Raw genomic sequence first — 16,749 nt, 5'->3', positions numbered from 1 at the left:
GGATGGTCAACTCCTCAATCTTCGATATCTCCAAACAAAATCTAAGATCTCGAGAATTGGCATCACAGACCTTCAGTATGCAGATGACTGTGTCATTCTTGCACGCACAGAGGCCAACCTGCAAAGCACCCTAAATCTTTTCGCAGATGCCTATCACAGCCTGGGTCTCTCTCTCAATATAGAGAAAACCAAGGTACCCTATCAGCCCTCACCTGCACAAACTACTCTTCGTACTTCACAAATCACCATCAGAGGAGAACCCCTGGAAAATGTGGACCATTTTCTGTACCTTGGCAGCCATCTTTCCCAAACAGCCAGCTTTGACACAGAAATTGAATACAGGATCCACTGTGCCAGTGCATCTTTTGGAAGACTACTCAAACGAGTCTTCAGGGATAGGGATCTACAAACAGGTACTAAGATCTTAATTTACAAGGCAGTTGTCATCCTCACCCTTCTATATGAGTGTGAAACCTGTGTAACCTACAGAGGACATCTCAAGTGGCTGGAGTGGTTTCAGCAGCACTCCTCAGGAAGATTCTCAGGATCAGCTGGGAAGACCAATGCCCTAACATCAGCAATATAGAAGCACAAGTCACGAAATACCAACTCCACTGGGCTGTTCCCTGTGTACGTTTGCCTGACACTCGCTTCCCGAAGCGAGTATTCTTCTCTTAGGGTGACCAGATAGTAACTGTGAAAAATCAGGACAGGGGGTGGGTGGTAGTAGGAGCCCTTATAAAAAAAAGCCCCAAATATCAGGTACCTATAATATCAGGACATCTGGTCAACCTATCTTCTCTCAGTTAAATTAGGGAAGAAGGGCTCGAAAAAGTGTTTCAAAGATGTACTGAAAGTATAACTTAAAAAGGGAGGCATCAACCCAACAAACTGGGACGACTTGGCACGGAACAGAACACAGTGGTGCCACACCATACACCAAGCGCCACAGCTCATTTTGAGAACAGATGTGCTCATGAGACAGAGAAGAGACAAAGGAGGAAAGAAAGGGCACAACACTCCAGCCAACAAATATGCCTCCTCCAAGATTACACCTGTCACTTCTGTGGGAAAATCTGCAGGGCAAGAATTGGGCTCCTCGGCCACTTAAAAACTCACCAATGAACCCTCTTGGAAAACATCAACCTCTCATGGAGGGATAGCCAAAGAAAAAAGATGCTGGATTTATGGTGTATTGCAATAATCTATAACTATTAACCCTCTTGTCCTACAACTGCAGAAGTGTTAACACCCCACTTCACTTTGAATGGTCTCTTACAACATGTTCATTCCCATCTTGTTCCACCTTTTATTTAGCTTTGACATTCTGAGTACCTTTGCCAGTCCTGAAGAATGGTTCCGTATAAGCTCAAAAAGCTGGTTTCTTTCACCAGCAGAATTTAATCCAATAAAAGATATTACCTTCCCACCTTGCCTCTCTGATTTTAAGACTGTCAACTAAGACAATGCATAAGAGATAGAACAGAAGAGGTGAATAAAGGGGGATGGGAGAAGCAAGGAAAAATAAGGGTTACATTTAATCTTTTTATAATCAATTCTGATTTTACTGGTTCAGCTTGCTCTGAAATTTGCTGCAGATTTCAGAGCTAAAGTCATGCTTTGCATGCTTCTCCACTAGTTTCCCTTCCTACCTTAGGTTTGTCTGCGTAAGCATTCTGGAGGCATCATCACTGTTGCAACCTGATAGTACAACTGTAGAACACCAGGTTTCAGAGTAGCAGCCGTGTTAGTCTGTATCTGCAAAAAGAAAAGGAGTGCTTGTGGCACCTTAGAAACTAACACATTTATTTGAGCATAAGCTTTCATGAGCTACAGCTCACTTCATCGGATAACAAATTTATTTGACCATAAGCTTTTGTGAGCTACATCCGATGCATCCGATGAAGTGAGCTGTAGCTCACGAAAGCTTATGCTCAAATAAATTTATTAGTCTCTAAGGTGCCACAAGTACTCCTTTTCTTTTTGTAGAACATCACACATCTACACAGCAAGCTTTCTCAGCACTTGCTCTGAGAAAAGCTAAGCATTAGGATGCACTTTCCCATTTAGTGGTCTCTCTTGTCCAACTACTGCACTTTAATGCCATTGGGATTGCCTAGTGTTAACCTGCCTGGGGAGATACTATGATCACGAAGGTGGTTTTCCCAGGGCAATTCATCCATTGCATTGTGGGTATGCTGACCCCTGTGATTTCCCCAAATGTGGGAAACTTGACTGCATAATTTGTTAACTCTCATGGAAGTCAGTGCCAAACGAAGCCAATTTAAGTTAAGAACCTAATTAGGTTGTTTTCCCTTCTAAATGCATGTAAACCTTGTAAACTGGGCTGAAATTCCATTCCTCCCTCCCAGAAAAATACACATTTGGGTCAACTGAAACATTTTACAACTTCATGACAATTCCACAGAATGGTTTTGATGGGGGAGATTCCCATGAAGTCAAAATATTTCATTTTTTTATTTGACTTCTTTCAAAATTTCTTTTTAGTTTTATTTAAATAGCATTTTAAAAACTCAAAAACAAAACAAAATATTTTGACCCCGGGGTTTTTTGTTGTTTTTGTTGTTTTTTTTTTTAAGAACTGTTTGTGAACCAAAAAAAAAATTAAAAAATCAGTTATTCACTCATCAATAGTGGGTTGTTTTTTTTACCCCAGATGTCTACTCCCATTAGGATATTGCTCTACAGTTAACAGGTCAAGTTAGAGATCTAAAACTCCTTGGCGCTGCATGGAAAATATTGCCTCTTGAGTATGGAAGAACAAACCTTTCCTCCTAAACATTGAAGTACAAAGCTTGTTTTTTCCCGAACTTGAAGCCAAAGTATTCTGGAGGAAACCATCTATCAAGCATCCATTGGTCAGATGTTTCCTCTGATGCATGTAACTAACTACCCTTCATTATGTTCATGGCATGCACACAGAGACGTTATATAAAAACAAATTCTGTTCCTGGAAGGTTGCAACGTAACACATCTATATTTTTTTAGAATTCAAAATAATTACACAATAACTCAAAAAAAAAAGAGAGCCACAAAGCAGGCTGCTCCCTAAAACAGAGGCAGAACTCACCCTGCCTTATTTTAGGCTGGCTCTCTGCTCCCCGACTCTGATTTCACACTTCCCTACAAAGCCCTGTAGCCTACAAGCAGGACCAGGAAACCCCTTATAAATTAAGAGGCTGTAATTTTAACAGTTTCTGACACTTTTCACCAGGTTCCCTGTGAGGATGGGGTTGACAACTAAAGCCTTAATCAAAGTAGGAGTAGTGTATTTGTTCAGAAAGAACACAAGTACATTCACTCCAGTGTTTAGAACAAAATCAGTACTCCTGGTTACATTTTTTTCTGACCGTGCATCTTGGTCAAGTCAGAGCTTCTAATTATCTAAAGAACCACTGTTCACTATTAATGCGCCATTTCTGAAAACTGGTAAATTAAGATTTGTTTTGCCAGGTTGATTCTCTACATGCTCTGTACCTAGAGATCCCATTTGCAAGAATCCAGTGTTTTAAGCTTCAAGATCCTCAGAAGAGGAGTCTTCATGAAATTCAAGATTGAAGTTAAGATTCTGTATAGCTCCTTTCATTGCCCTCAGAACCACCACTCTGAAAATTTGGGTAATGGAGAGAATTTTTTATTGCAAACATGCTATAGTATGAAGTAGGCTGAAGGATGAACAGAGGAAGGTATTGTGAAGACTAAAACAAGCCTTAAAAATAGGTTTGCAATTACTCTCACAGTTTTGTTTTTCCTCTCAACATTCTCTACATGCTAGGGCTTTGTGGGGCTTTGTCTGGGGTTAATTTGACTACTAATAGGGTAGTTCATTAGTTACTGTCCTGTAACAAAAGTGGCATGTAGATTCTACATGTGCTGGATTGGCAAGAATTCCTTATAACTTACGTCCTTAACGTTTTTGCTTGCTGTGGCAATTCCACAAAGCCAGTAGGCTTCAAGCAGCTGATGAGAAAAAGCTTGGCTAATTGTAAACATTCTAAATTGGTTTAGAGTTGGGTACATTGGGCAGCAGAATAGACTATTTTTACCACTAATTCCCTTCTTTTCCACTCCTCCCTCCTATTGCACTGCACTCAAAATACAGCAGCTTACGTGGACATTAATGAATGAAAAAGCATGCAAGTTCTATACTTCAGCACATTCAACACTATTGGCTCCATTTTCAAGTGGGAATTTTTAAAGAGAAAAATCCAGATGCCATGCCAGTTTCCATGGGTATGGGCTTAAGGGGCATAGTACCAGGCCTTGAGTTGAATAGTCCTCCAGCCCAGGAGCGGATTTACCATGAAACACACAGTGCCCTGGCACGGGGCTTCCCAACAACAGGGGGCCCCAGGGCCTGGCACTTGGGCAGCTCAGCACCGATGCATCTGCTGCAGGGGGGGCTGCTCCACGGGAAAGGGCTGGGGGGTAGAAGTTGTGGGGAGCAGGGAGGGAGGCTCACCTGCAGCCTCAGGGGAGCAGGCGGGAGGTGCAGGTGGCGGGAGTGCTGCGAACACAGGGCAGCCGCGCAAGCGGCCAGAGAGAAGCAGCACTTTGAAGGGGAAACTGCCACTTCTGTCCAGCTGCTCCAGAGCACACTCTGCTCCTCCTGAGTCCTCCAGCCCATGCTCCCAGGGCCAGATTCAGAAAGGGGGCGGGGCGTTAGGGGCTGGAGCCCAGGGCTCTCAGGCCCATTTAGCCATGGGCTGCAGTCCCTAAAGCCCTTGCATTCCAGCGCTGCCTGGAGGGGAGTGGGAGGCGGCTCTGAGAATCATGGCCAATGGGAGCTGCGGGAGGTAGTGCCTGCAGGGCAAGCACAGGGCGGCGCGGAGCCACCTGAACTCCCTGCACCTTCACCCCCAGCACCAAACTGGAGCTGTCCCAGGTAAGTGCTCTACACCCCAACCCCTGTCCCAGCCCTGAGCCCCTACACCCCAGCCCCCCTCCAGACCCTGCACCCTTACTCCTGCACCCTAACTCCCTCCCAGATCCTGCACTCCCAGCCCTGAGCCCCAGGAGGAGAATGCAGAAAAAAAATGAAAAACGGGGGAGGGAGGAGATAAGAGAGTATGCTCTCCCTGAGCAGGGGGGGCAGGGGGAGTGTCAGCCAAAAATGAAGCTGAGCACAGGGCCCCACTAACTCTAAATCCGCCACTGCTCCAGCTCCATTCCCAAATGCACTAAACCCTTTTCTTCCTGAAAAAGAATATTCTGTTAGCCCCATGTTTTATACTGATCCAACATTTCTCCATTTTCGTTATATAGCATTAACAGAAAAGTCTTATCCTTTAATAAGGCTACCTAGAAAATTGTTACTGTAGTTTCTAGAACAAGCACACAACCAACAAAGTTGGAGGAGTTCTAAATCCATCACCACAAGTATTAATGACAACTGCAGCTTTGCACTCTCTTTCATCTCTCTATCTTGATGTGTTTTTTAACCCCACTACTCAAGGTAGCAAGCTACAGCAAAATCTCACCTTAAGACATAGCCAACAGTCAGAAAGATAATCACAGCCACTTCAATAGGTTCTGGTTTCAAAATTGCTTTTAGCTAAGCCACACCTGAGTAAGAGGATCTTGTTAACATCCTGTGACAGGGTCCTTTTCCAAACAAAGGAAACATGCTTCAAAACCACACAAAATTAACTTAGACAGCAAAGAAACCAACAAGTGATTCTACAGAGCAACATTCAGAATGCCTGTTTCTTCCTTCTCCCCTTAGAAACTTTTGAATGGATCATTACCGCTCTTTGGTGCCCACGCCGTCATTTGAATTTAGATCTTAAGTAACTAATGGCCAGATTTTTAAATGTATTTAGACTTTGGTGCACCAAATGTTGCAAGGCCTTACTGATTTAGAAGCCTAAATTCCATTTTCAAAAGGGATTTAGACACTGAAGAGCCAAAATGCCACTTAACAGTCAGTGGGATATAGACTTCTAAATCCCTTTTGAAAATGAGATTTCGGCGTCTAAATCAGGAAGGCCTTGCAATGCTGAGCACACTAAAGGCTAAACTCCTTCAAAAATCTGGGCCTAAATCAAAGTAAAGAATTCAATAATAACCACAAGCAAGAAGTGACATTACCATTTGTCACTCTTGCACAGCACTTGACATGTAAGACCATTATTATAATTATAAGCCAATAGACAAGTGGTGAATGACTTCACATACCTGGTGTCCACTATCGCAGTCAACGTCTCACTTGAAATGGAACTCACCTTCTGCATCAGAAAAGCCGCCAAAATAATATCTAAACTGAGCGAGAGGGTATGGCAAAACAACAAACTGACAGAACAAAGATGTATGTATCGTGTATGTGTTATCAACATACTTTTGTATGGAGGTGAGACATAGACCTTATACTCTCATCAGGAAAAGAGGCTCAACCGCTTTCATATGTGTTGCCTTGGTTGAATCTGGAGCCTCCTGTGCGGACAGAGTCACCAATACTGAAGTGCTCAAGTAAGCCAGTATACCCAGCATGAAAACACTCCTCAAACAGAGACGCCTCTTCTGACTTCAGCATGTGTGCCAAATGAACGATGGGCACATCCCAAAGAATGTCCTCAACGGTGAATTAGCATCTGCAAAAAGACTCAAAGAATGCCCGAAATTGCATTTCAAGGATGTGTGCAAGTGAGACCTCAAAGAAATGCACATGGATGTGGATAACTGGGAAGATCACACTCAGGAATGCCACCTTTGGAAACAAGGGCTTAACAAAGGTCTCCGGAGTTATGAGAGGAAGCAATCCAGTTTAGCAAAGGAGAAAAGAGCTCGCAGAAAGCAGAGCCCAAAGGGTCAAAACATCACCTTTAAACATGACAGACGCAGCAGAGGTCTTTTTTGTGTGGGTCTCTTCAGCCACAGCTACCATAAAACCAATTGAGTAAATTCTTTACTTCTCGGGGTGCATACCCATGGTCTCTCAAGACTACTAGACAAGGGGTAAAATATTCAAAATCTCCAGGGGATTTAAGCCAAGGGCCAGATTTTTAAGGTATTTAGGCACCTTAAGATGCAGATAGGCACCTACTCAGAATTTCAAAAGCACCTTGATCCATAACTCCCAATGGGTACAAATTCCATACGTAAGCACATTCAGCACAATAGATGCTAGTGGGTGTTAGGCACCTAGAATGCAAAATCCCACTATGCACATCTTTAGGTTCCCAAATACTTTAAAAATCTGGCCCCAAATGATTCATCTACTGTTGGAAATGGAATGTAGGAGCCTTTTAAAATTTTACCATAAGCTCTTTATATTAAAAACGTAACTACAGCCATGACTCTCCACAAACTCAGTGCTACAGTATGGACACCAGCTAGGAAGAAAATGCAAGTTAGCAGATTCACAGGATAGATACACACAACTGTATCATTTGTTCCTGCTGATACACCGCCAATGCACTAGTCATAGCAGCTGATTTACCTAGAGTAGATACAAACTGGATTTCATTAAGTAGATTTCTACATCACATCACTTTTAAGCAACATCTTAGAGTTCATCGTTTATAGTTTATAATTTCAGGGCCTTGCTGGATCAACATCTGTGTGTGCAAAAGATCAAGTAACAACATTGGTCAAGAAAGCTATTTTAGCATCTATACCTGGCCAGAAGGACACAGCTTATCTTTGGGCTGTAGAACATTACCATCATCTACACTTTTGTTGCTTCCAGTAGTGTGGGGGATTGGTTGGTTATTTTTTTCTGAGGGTGGGAGGGAGTATGTTATTTTGTTTTTGTTATAAGTCAATAGGAAATAAAGTTCTTTTCAATGTTCCTTTCTTTTTGTTTCTGTATTAATCAGAAGTGGCGCAGAATGCACAAAAACAGTGCTGTCACAAGTTGTCATTTTTGGATGCTGAAATGAGTTTAAATACTAGATGGCCTTGTTGCTATATTATCCACAAGTAGAAACCCAAATTGGCTTATTTCAGCTAGACACGTGATTTTTCACCTCTACCTTGAAGACCCCAGGAAGGAAGCCCCCCTCCCCACAGACCAACCTGAGATGGACCCAATCCACAGCAGGAACCAGAAGTCTAGGCTGGTAAATTACAGTGGACTCCCCCACACCTTCCTCACCAATATCCCTCTTGCTCTGGTGCTACATGCCTGATTTTAAGATCTAGAGTATTTTAAAAACTGTGCACTGACGTTTTCTCCCTGGATAATATACCATGCATTGTGAGTTTGAGCTGCCGTGCTGAAGCTATGGCATTGTCATGTCCCATCCCCTTTCCAGACTCCTCCAGCTTCCCTCCCTCCTCCATCCAGCATCCACTCTGCTCCACCCTGCAACAGTCATCAAGCAAGACACAGCTATAAATCAATGATGTTATTGATTTCTGTAGAATCACTATTATTTATTGGCTAAACCTAGACCTTAAAAACAGATTATTAATGAAAAATCATTGTGCCCCTGTGTCTGTGTATTTATCACCCAGCCATCAGATAGCAATGTTCCCAGGGCCACATGAACTGGGGGAAAGCAGGAGGCGGTTAGAAAGGACTTGGCTGGGGATGAAACAGTTGTAGAAACTGCGTAGAAACAGTTGTAGAAACTGTCGGTCCTTCATCAGTTGAGACTGAGCTGATCACAACACATCTTCCAGTCTTCTCTTGCTCTGGCCATCCTTCGCCATGCTTGTCCATTTCTCCTTGTAAGGAAATCATCCCACCTCTTTGGAGGCCGACCGTGTGGCCATTTCTGTTCTCGCAGATACCACTCAGATATAGCTGCAGTCCATCTGTTGTCGCTGAGTCGGGCCAGATGTCCCACCCACCACATTTTGCTGAGCCTGCTTTCAACAACAACATCTCACACTCCAGACTACTGCCTAATTATTTCATTGGGGATGTGATCGTGGAGCGAAATGCCCAAAAATGTTCGTTCCATCGCCCTCTATGTGACAGACAGTTGATGTTCTTCAATCTTTGTCAGCAACCATGCTTTCGCTGCCATATAACATCACTGGAAGCACAGTCAAGTTAAAAAGATTTGCACAAGTTGTTTTGCTGATCTTTCCTTGGACGGTGTCCTTAATGTCATTGAATGGGCACCATCCAGCTTTTTTTCTATGCGACAGTTCCCCTTTGTGATCGTGGCACATGTGAACTTCCTGGCCCAAATAAATATATTTATCAACCTCTTGGATCTGCTCTCCTCCAAGAGTTATTTGGGTTCTTGGCAGAACATCTGATCTCATATATTTCATTTTCGACTGGTTCATTTTTAATCCTACTTGACTACTTTTTGCATTCAGTTCTTTAAGCATTCTCTCAAGCTGGGCTATATTTTCTGCTTTCAGCACTATATCATCTGCAAATCTGAGATGGTTTAGCAGCTCGCTGTTGATATTAATCCCGCCTTTCAAGTCTGCTCGTCGAAAAAACCAATTAAAGACAGGCTGTGAATAATTTTGGTGAAACTGTATCTCCTTGTTTCACAGCTTTCTCGATTGGGATTCGGAGGGGAGTATCAAACAGCGATATGTCCGTGCTGCAGCTAGAGTTCACTTCCTTTAGTAGTGTGATATATTTTGCACTGATGCCCTATTCTGAAAGAGCTTCAAGAACAGCATGAGTCTCTATGCTGTCAAACGCCTTCTGGTAGTCCACGAAGGCAATGCACAAAGGGAACTTGTATTTTCTTGAATGCTCTAGTAGTTGGTTTAGAGTGAAGATGTTGTCTATCATGCTGTAATTCCTTCGAAAACCTGCCTGCTCTCTAGGTTGCTGTTCATCCAGGTTTCGCGACAGTCAATTTGTGAACAACTTATTTTAGTGAACAACTTATAGATATGCGAAAGCAGGCAGATTGGGCGATAATTCTTTAGATTTTCTCGATCGCCTTTCTTATGTGGCAAGATGGTATTTCCAACTGGACGGTATCTTCTGGATTTCCAGGTAGCGGCTGAACCTTTGGGAGAGAGCTTTCCAAAGTTCCTGACCTCCCACCTTAAGCACTTCTGCTGTCAGACTGTCCTTGCCTGGAGCCTCCCTCTTTCATTTGATGGACTGCATGACGGACTTCGCTGATGAGAACCAGGAGTATGTGTTCATTGGTTTCTTGAAGTGATGGCATTGGGACGTCTAATACGGGATGCAAACAGCTGGGTATAGAAATCCCTGCAGATTGCCTCCATCTCTGTTTGATCGGTTACTGATTCTCCATCCCTGTTCTTCAAAGCCAATAATGATGACCTGTACAACGCGAGTTCCCATTTGCATTTTTTGAGACTTTTACAATCTCAGCAGCCTTTAGGAGCTTTTCAAAATTTCTCGAAGTCTTCCTTCAACTTCATTTGTATGAGCTTGCAGAGAAGGAAGTACTCAAGCCTGTCACTGCCATTTATTTTCATTTTCCTCCTCTTTGCCAATAAAGTCTTTGTATTCTCCAAGATTCTTCTGCTAGCTCTTCTTGATCTTTCACACTCAGCTGATTTAACACACTGTTTCAGTCTCTTACTGAAGTTCTCATAATCGTCTTTGCAGTCATCCAGGAGGCTCCAAACTTCCCTAGAAATGTTTTTCTTCAGGATTCCCTCGTCGAAAGCTAATGGTTGGTGCCTTCTGTTCACCATACACAGTGCCTTTTTCTCCACCTTCAAAGTGAACGCGAGTCTGGCTCTCAGTAGGCAATGATCGCTACCAATATTGAATGATGGCACTACTGAAATATCCTGCACAATGCATCGTCTATCAATCAGAAAGTAATCGATTTCATTTTTTGTCTTCACGTTTGGTATGATCCAGGTCCATCTTCTGTTGGCCTTCTTTTGGAACCAGGTGTTACCAATAAACATTCTCCTTATTTCTGCCAATATAGCTAGTCGTTCTCCGATACCGTACCTTCCTATAGACTTTTTGCCCTCTCTCCCTCTTCCAACTTTGCATTAAAGTCTCCCATCACAATCATATATGTAGAACTCTGAGCGAGGGTTTTCTCCAGTTCCTGAGCACATCGCAGGCTGTTTTTGTCTTTTCCTCCATGAGATGGTTTATCGATTCCTCCCTCGTCAGTGTTCTGCAGTTATAGGTGCACACTGAGAGAGTTGTCCGGTTTCCTTTTGGCGACCTGGCAACTGAGATTCTCTGCAGCCTCTAGTCATTCGAATGCCTCACTGCCTCTGAAGTGGGGATCGAGGAACGTGCAGAGAACTGAGACTTGGTTTTCCATGTTGTTTTAGCCATTGTTTTCAGCCACCCGCTGGCTGGGCTGTCAGTGGCACGTGTACCTCCTCAACTTAGCTAGCTAACAGCCTTAGAAAGAGGGATTATACTCCCCTCAACAGAGGAAGCAACCCCCTCGCTGAGCTGACAGTCTGACACCTTGATATCTTGGTTAGACCTGCCAGAGAATACACTCCACTACCATCACTGTTGAACAGCCGGGTCACCGCTGCGCCCCTGTCAAGGTTCCTTCCCCACTCTGAACTCTAGAGTACAGATGTGGGGACCTGCATGAAAACCTCCTAAACTTACTTTTACCAGCTTAGGTTAAAACTTCCCCAAGGTACAAACTGTTTTACTCTTTGTCCTTGGACTTCCACTGCCACCAGCAAACGTTTGACTGGGTTTACTGGGAAAGCGTTGTTTGGAAACATCTTTCCCCCCAAAATCCTCACCAAAACCTTGCACCCCCCTGTCTGGGGAAGGCTTGTTAAAAATCCTCACCAATTTGCATAGGTGACCACAGACCCAAACCCTTGGATCTTAAGAACAATGAAAAAAACATTCAGTTTCTTACAAGAAGAATTTTAATATAAGAAAAGGTAAAAAGAATCACCTCTGTAAAATCAGAATGGTAAATACCTTATACGGTAATTAGATTCAAAACATAGAGAATCCCTCTAGGCAAAACCTTAAGTTATAAAAAGACACAAAGACAGGAATATTCATTCTATTCAGCACAGCTTAATTTTTCTCAGCCATTTAAAGAAATCATAATCTAACGCATATCTAGCTAGATTACCTGGGGTATTCTATCTGCTACCCAAGATCCATAAACCTGGAAATCCTGGACGCCCCATCATCTCAGGCATTCACACCCTGACAGCAGGATTGTCTGGCTATGTAGACTCCCTCCTCAGGCCCTTCGTTACCAGCACTCCCAGCTATCTTCGAGACAACACCGATTTCCTGAGGAAACTACAGTCCATTGGTGATCTTCCTAAAAACACCATCCTAGCCACTATGGATGTAGAAGCCCTCTACACCAACATTCCACACAAAGATGGACTACAAGCCATCAGGAACAGTATCCCCGATACTGTCACGGCTAACCTGGTGGCAGAACTTTGTGACTTTGTCCTGACCCATAACTATTTCACATTTGGTGACAATGTATACCTTCAAATCAGCGGCACTCCGATGGGTATCCGCATGGCCCCACAGTATGCCAACATTTTTATGGCTGACTTAGAACAACGCTTCCTCAGCTCTCGTCCCCTAATGCCCCTACTCTACTTGCGCTACATTGATGACATCTTCATCATCTGGACCCATGGAAAAGAAGCTCTTGAGGAATTCCACCATGATTTCAACAATTTCCATCCCACCATCAACCTCAGCCTGGACCAGTCCACACAAGAGATCCACTTCCTGGACACTACGGTGCTAATAAGCGATGGTCACATAAACACCACCCTATAGCGGAAACCTACTGACCGCTATTCCTACCTACATGCCTCTAGCTTTCATCCAGATCATACCACTCGATCCATTGTCTACAGCCAAGCTCTACGATATAACCGCATTTGCTCCAACCCCTCAGACAGAGACAAACACCTACAAGATCTCTATCATGCATTCCTACAACTACAATACCCACCTGCTGAAGTGAAGAAACAGATTGACAGAGCCAGAAGAGTACCCAGAAGTCACCTACTACAGGACAGGCCCAACAAAGAAAACAACAGAACGCCACTAGCCATCACCTTCAGCCCCCAACTAAAACCTTTCCAACACATCATCAAGGATCTACAACCTATCCTGAAGGACGAGCCATCACTCTCTCAGATCTTGGGAGACAGACCAGTCCTTGCTTACAGACAGCCCCCCAATCTGAAGCAAATACTCACCACCAGCCACACACCACACAACAGAACCACTAACCCAGGAACCTATCCTTGCAACAAAGCCCGTTGCCAACTCTGTCCACATATCTATTCAGGGGATACCATCATAGGGCCTAATCACATCAGCCACACTATCAGAGGCTCGTTCACCTGCGCATCTACCAATGTGATATATGCCATCATGTGCCAGCAATGCCCCTCTGCCATGTACATTGGCCAAACTGGACAGTCTCTACGTAAAAGAATGAATGGACACAAATCAGACGTCAAGAATTATAACATTCAAAAACCAGTTGGAGAACACTTCAATCTCTCTGGTCACTCGATCACAGACCTAAGAGTGGCTATACTTCAACAAAAAAGCTTCAAAAACAGACTCCAACGAGAGACTGCTGAATTGGAATTAATTTGCAAACTGGATACAATTAACTTAGGCTTGAATAGAGACTGGGAATGGATGAGTCATTATACAATGTAAAACTATTTCCCCATGGTATTTCTCCCTCCCACCCCACCCCCCACTGTTCCTCTGATATTCTTGTTAACTGCTGGAATTAGCCTACCTGCTTGTCACCATGAAAGGTTTTCCTCCTTCCCCCCCCCCCCCCCCCGCTGTTGGTGATGGCTTATCTTAAGTGATCACTCTCCTTACAGTGTGTATGATAAACCCATTGTTTCATGTTCTGTGTATGTGTATATAAATCTCTCCTCTGTTTTTTCCACCAAATGCATCCGATGAAGTGAGCTGTAGCTCACGAAAGCTTATGCTCTAATAAATTTGTTAGTCTCTAAGGTGCCACAAGTACTCCTTTTCTTTTTGCGAATACAGACTAACACGGCTGCTACTCTGAAACCTGTTTCTAAGTTCTAAGACTCCATTCCTGTTCTGTCCCTGGCAAAAGCATCACACAGAGAGAGACCCTTTGTTTCTCCCCCCCTCCAGCTTTGAAAGTATCTTGTCTCCTCACTGGTCATTTTGGTCAGGTGCCAGCGAGGTTATCCTAGCTTCTTAATCCTTTATAGGTGAAAGGATTTTTCCTCTTGCCAGGAGGGATTTTAAAGGTGTTTACCCTTCCCTTTATATTTATGACACACACACCCCAAATCACAGCTATGGTGAAACGCTGGCTGGAATTTCCTCCTGGATCTCTAGGAAAAAACAGAGTTAATGAGACACATGCACCTCTAAATATACTACCAAGTATATAAAGACTAATAATATTTTCCACATCTCAAGTACAATTTTGATCAGTTGATTCTGGGAAACTTTCATGGGAGAGTGCATCAGCTACTTTGTTAGATGCTCCTGAGATGTGTTGGATGTCAAAATCAAAATCTTGGAGAGCTAAACTCCACCGAATAAGTTTTTTGTTATTTCTCGTGGTGGTATGAAGCCACCAGAGCACAGCATGGTCGGTTTGCTGGTGGAAACGCCATCCCCAAACATATGGGTGTAGCTTTTCCAGAGTGTAGACAATGGCGTAACATTCTTTTTCACTGACTGACGAGTTGCTTTCCCTCTCAGACAGTTTTTTGCTGAGAAACACTACAGGGTGGAATTCTTGATCCGGTCCTTCCTGCATTAAAACTGCTCCCACACCATGCTCGGATGCATCGGTGGTTACTAGGAACGGTTTGTCAAAGTCTGGGTCCCTTAGTACAGGGTCAGACATGAGTGTCGCTTTAAGTTGGTGAAAGGCTTTCTGACACTCTTCGGTCCACTGAACTGCATTTGGCTTTTTCTTTTCGGTTAGGTCTGTCAGTGGGGCAGCGATTTGGCTGTATTGTGGTACAAATTGTCTGTAATAACCGGCCAAGCCTAAGAAGGATTGAACCTGTTTCTTTGACTTTGGGACAGGCCACTTTTGGATAGCATCCACTTTGGCTTGTAGGGGGTTGATAGTTCCTTGACCCACCTGGTGTCCAAGGTAAATCACTCTGTTTAGGACTATTTGACACTTCTTAGCCTTAACAGTTAGTCCTGCCTCCCTTATGTGCTGTAAGACTTTTTGTAGATGTTCCAGGTGTTCTGCCCAGGAATCCGAAAATCTGGCCACATCGTCAAGATAGGCGACTGCATATTCTCCTAATCCGGCTAGAAGACCATCTACAAGTCTTTGAAAGATGACGGGTGCATTCTGCAGTCTGAAAGGGAGTACGTTAAATTCATACAGCCCGACGTGTGGTGAGGGCTGATCTTTCCTTGGCGGATTCATCTAGCGGTACTTGCTAATACCCCTTGGTTAAGTCCAAGGTAGAGATGAACTGGGCCCATCCCAGTTTCTCTAATAGTTCATCTGTGCGTAGCATTGGATAGTTGTCTGGGCGAGTTACAGCATTTAGCTTACGGTAGTCCACGCAAAAACTTATCTCCCCATCTGGTTTGGGAACTAGAACCACTGGAGATGCCCATGCACTGCCAGAGGGGCGGATTACACCCATCTGTAACATATCCTGGATCTCCCGTTCTATGGCAGTTTTAGCTTGAGGAGACACCTGGTAAGGTTGGACTTTAATTGGGTGAGCATTACCTGTGTCAATGGAGTGGTATGCCTGTTCAGTCAGTCCTGGGGTGGCTGAGAAAGTTGGCGCATAGCTAGTGCACAGCTCCTGGATCTGCTGTCGCTGCATATGCCCGAGGGTCATGGAGAGGTTCACCTCTTCCACGCCACCAGCACTTTTCCCTTCATAGTAGACACCTTCAGGCCACTCAGCATCATCTCCTCCCTGAGCTGTAAACTGACAAACTTTTAATTCTCTGGAATAAAAGGGCTTTAGAGAATTAATATGGTATACCTTAGGCTTTCGGTTGGAGGTGGGGAATGCTATGAGGTAATTAACAGCTCCCAGGCGCTCCTGGACCGTGAATGGCCCTTCCCACGATGCTTCCATTTTATGGGTCTGGAGCGCCTTTAAGACCATGACCTGGTCTCTTACTTTGAAGGAAGGCTCTCTGGCATGTTTATCATACCAGGCTTTTTGCTCTTTTTGAGCATCCTGTAGGTTTTCTTTCGCAAGGGCTAGAGAGGTTCGGAGGGTGTTTTGTAGGTTGGTTACAAAGTCCAGAATGTTAGTTCCTGGAGAAGGTGTAAATCCCTCCCATTGCTGCTTCACCAACTGTAATGGCCACTTAGCCTCATGGCCATATACAAGTTCAAATGGTGAAAACCCTAAACTGGGATGTGGTACAGCTCTGTAGGCAAAAAGCAACTGCTGCTACACTAGGTCCCAATCATTGGAGTGCTCATTTACGAATTTACATATCATGGCCCCCAAAGTTCTATTAAACTTCTCCACCATGCCATTTGTTTGATGGGGATAAGGAGTGGCAACCAAGTGATTTACCCCATGAGTTCCCCAAAGGCTTTCCATAGTTCCTGCCAGGAAATTAGTTCCTGCATCTGTGAGGATGTCAGAGGGCCAACCTACCCTGGCAAAAATGTCTGCTAGTGCCTAGCACACACTTTTAGCCCTGGTGTTGCTTAGAGCTACTGCTTACGGCCATCGGGTGGCAAAATCCATGAAAGTCAGTATGTACTGCTTTCCTCCGGGTGTCTTTTTCGGAAAAGGACCCAGAATATCCACAGCTACTCGCTGAAATGAAACTTCAATAACGGGGAGTGACTGGAGAGGGGC

The 16,749-nt window shown here is 44.0% G+C and overlaps 1 pseudogene; it reads left to right on the top strand.

Annotated features, from left to right (window-relative positions):
• Nucleotides 1-2,119: 2,119 nt before the first annotated feature.
• LOC119861964 lies at nucleotides 2,120-2,252 on the top strand (annotated as a pseudogene).
• Nucleotides 2,253-16,749: the final 14,497 nt, after the last annotated feature.

This window comes from Dermochelys coriacea, chromosome 9 (genome assembly GCF_009764565.3).
Source record: "Dermochelys coriacea isolate rDerCor1 chromosome 9, rDerCor1.pri.v4, whole genome shotgun sequence".
NCBI classification, from domain to species: Eukaryota; Metazoa; Chordata; order Testudines; family Dermochelyidae; genus Dermochelys; species Dermochelys coriacea.
Note: the sequence above shows the minus strand (reverse complement) of the source record. Positions and strands in the feature narration are given on the sequence as shown.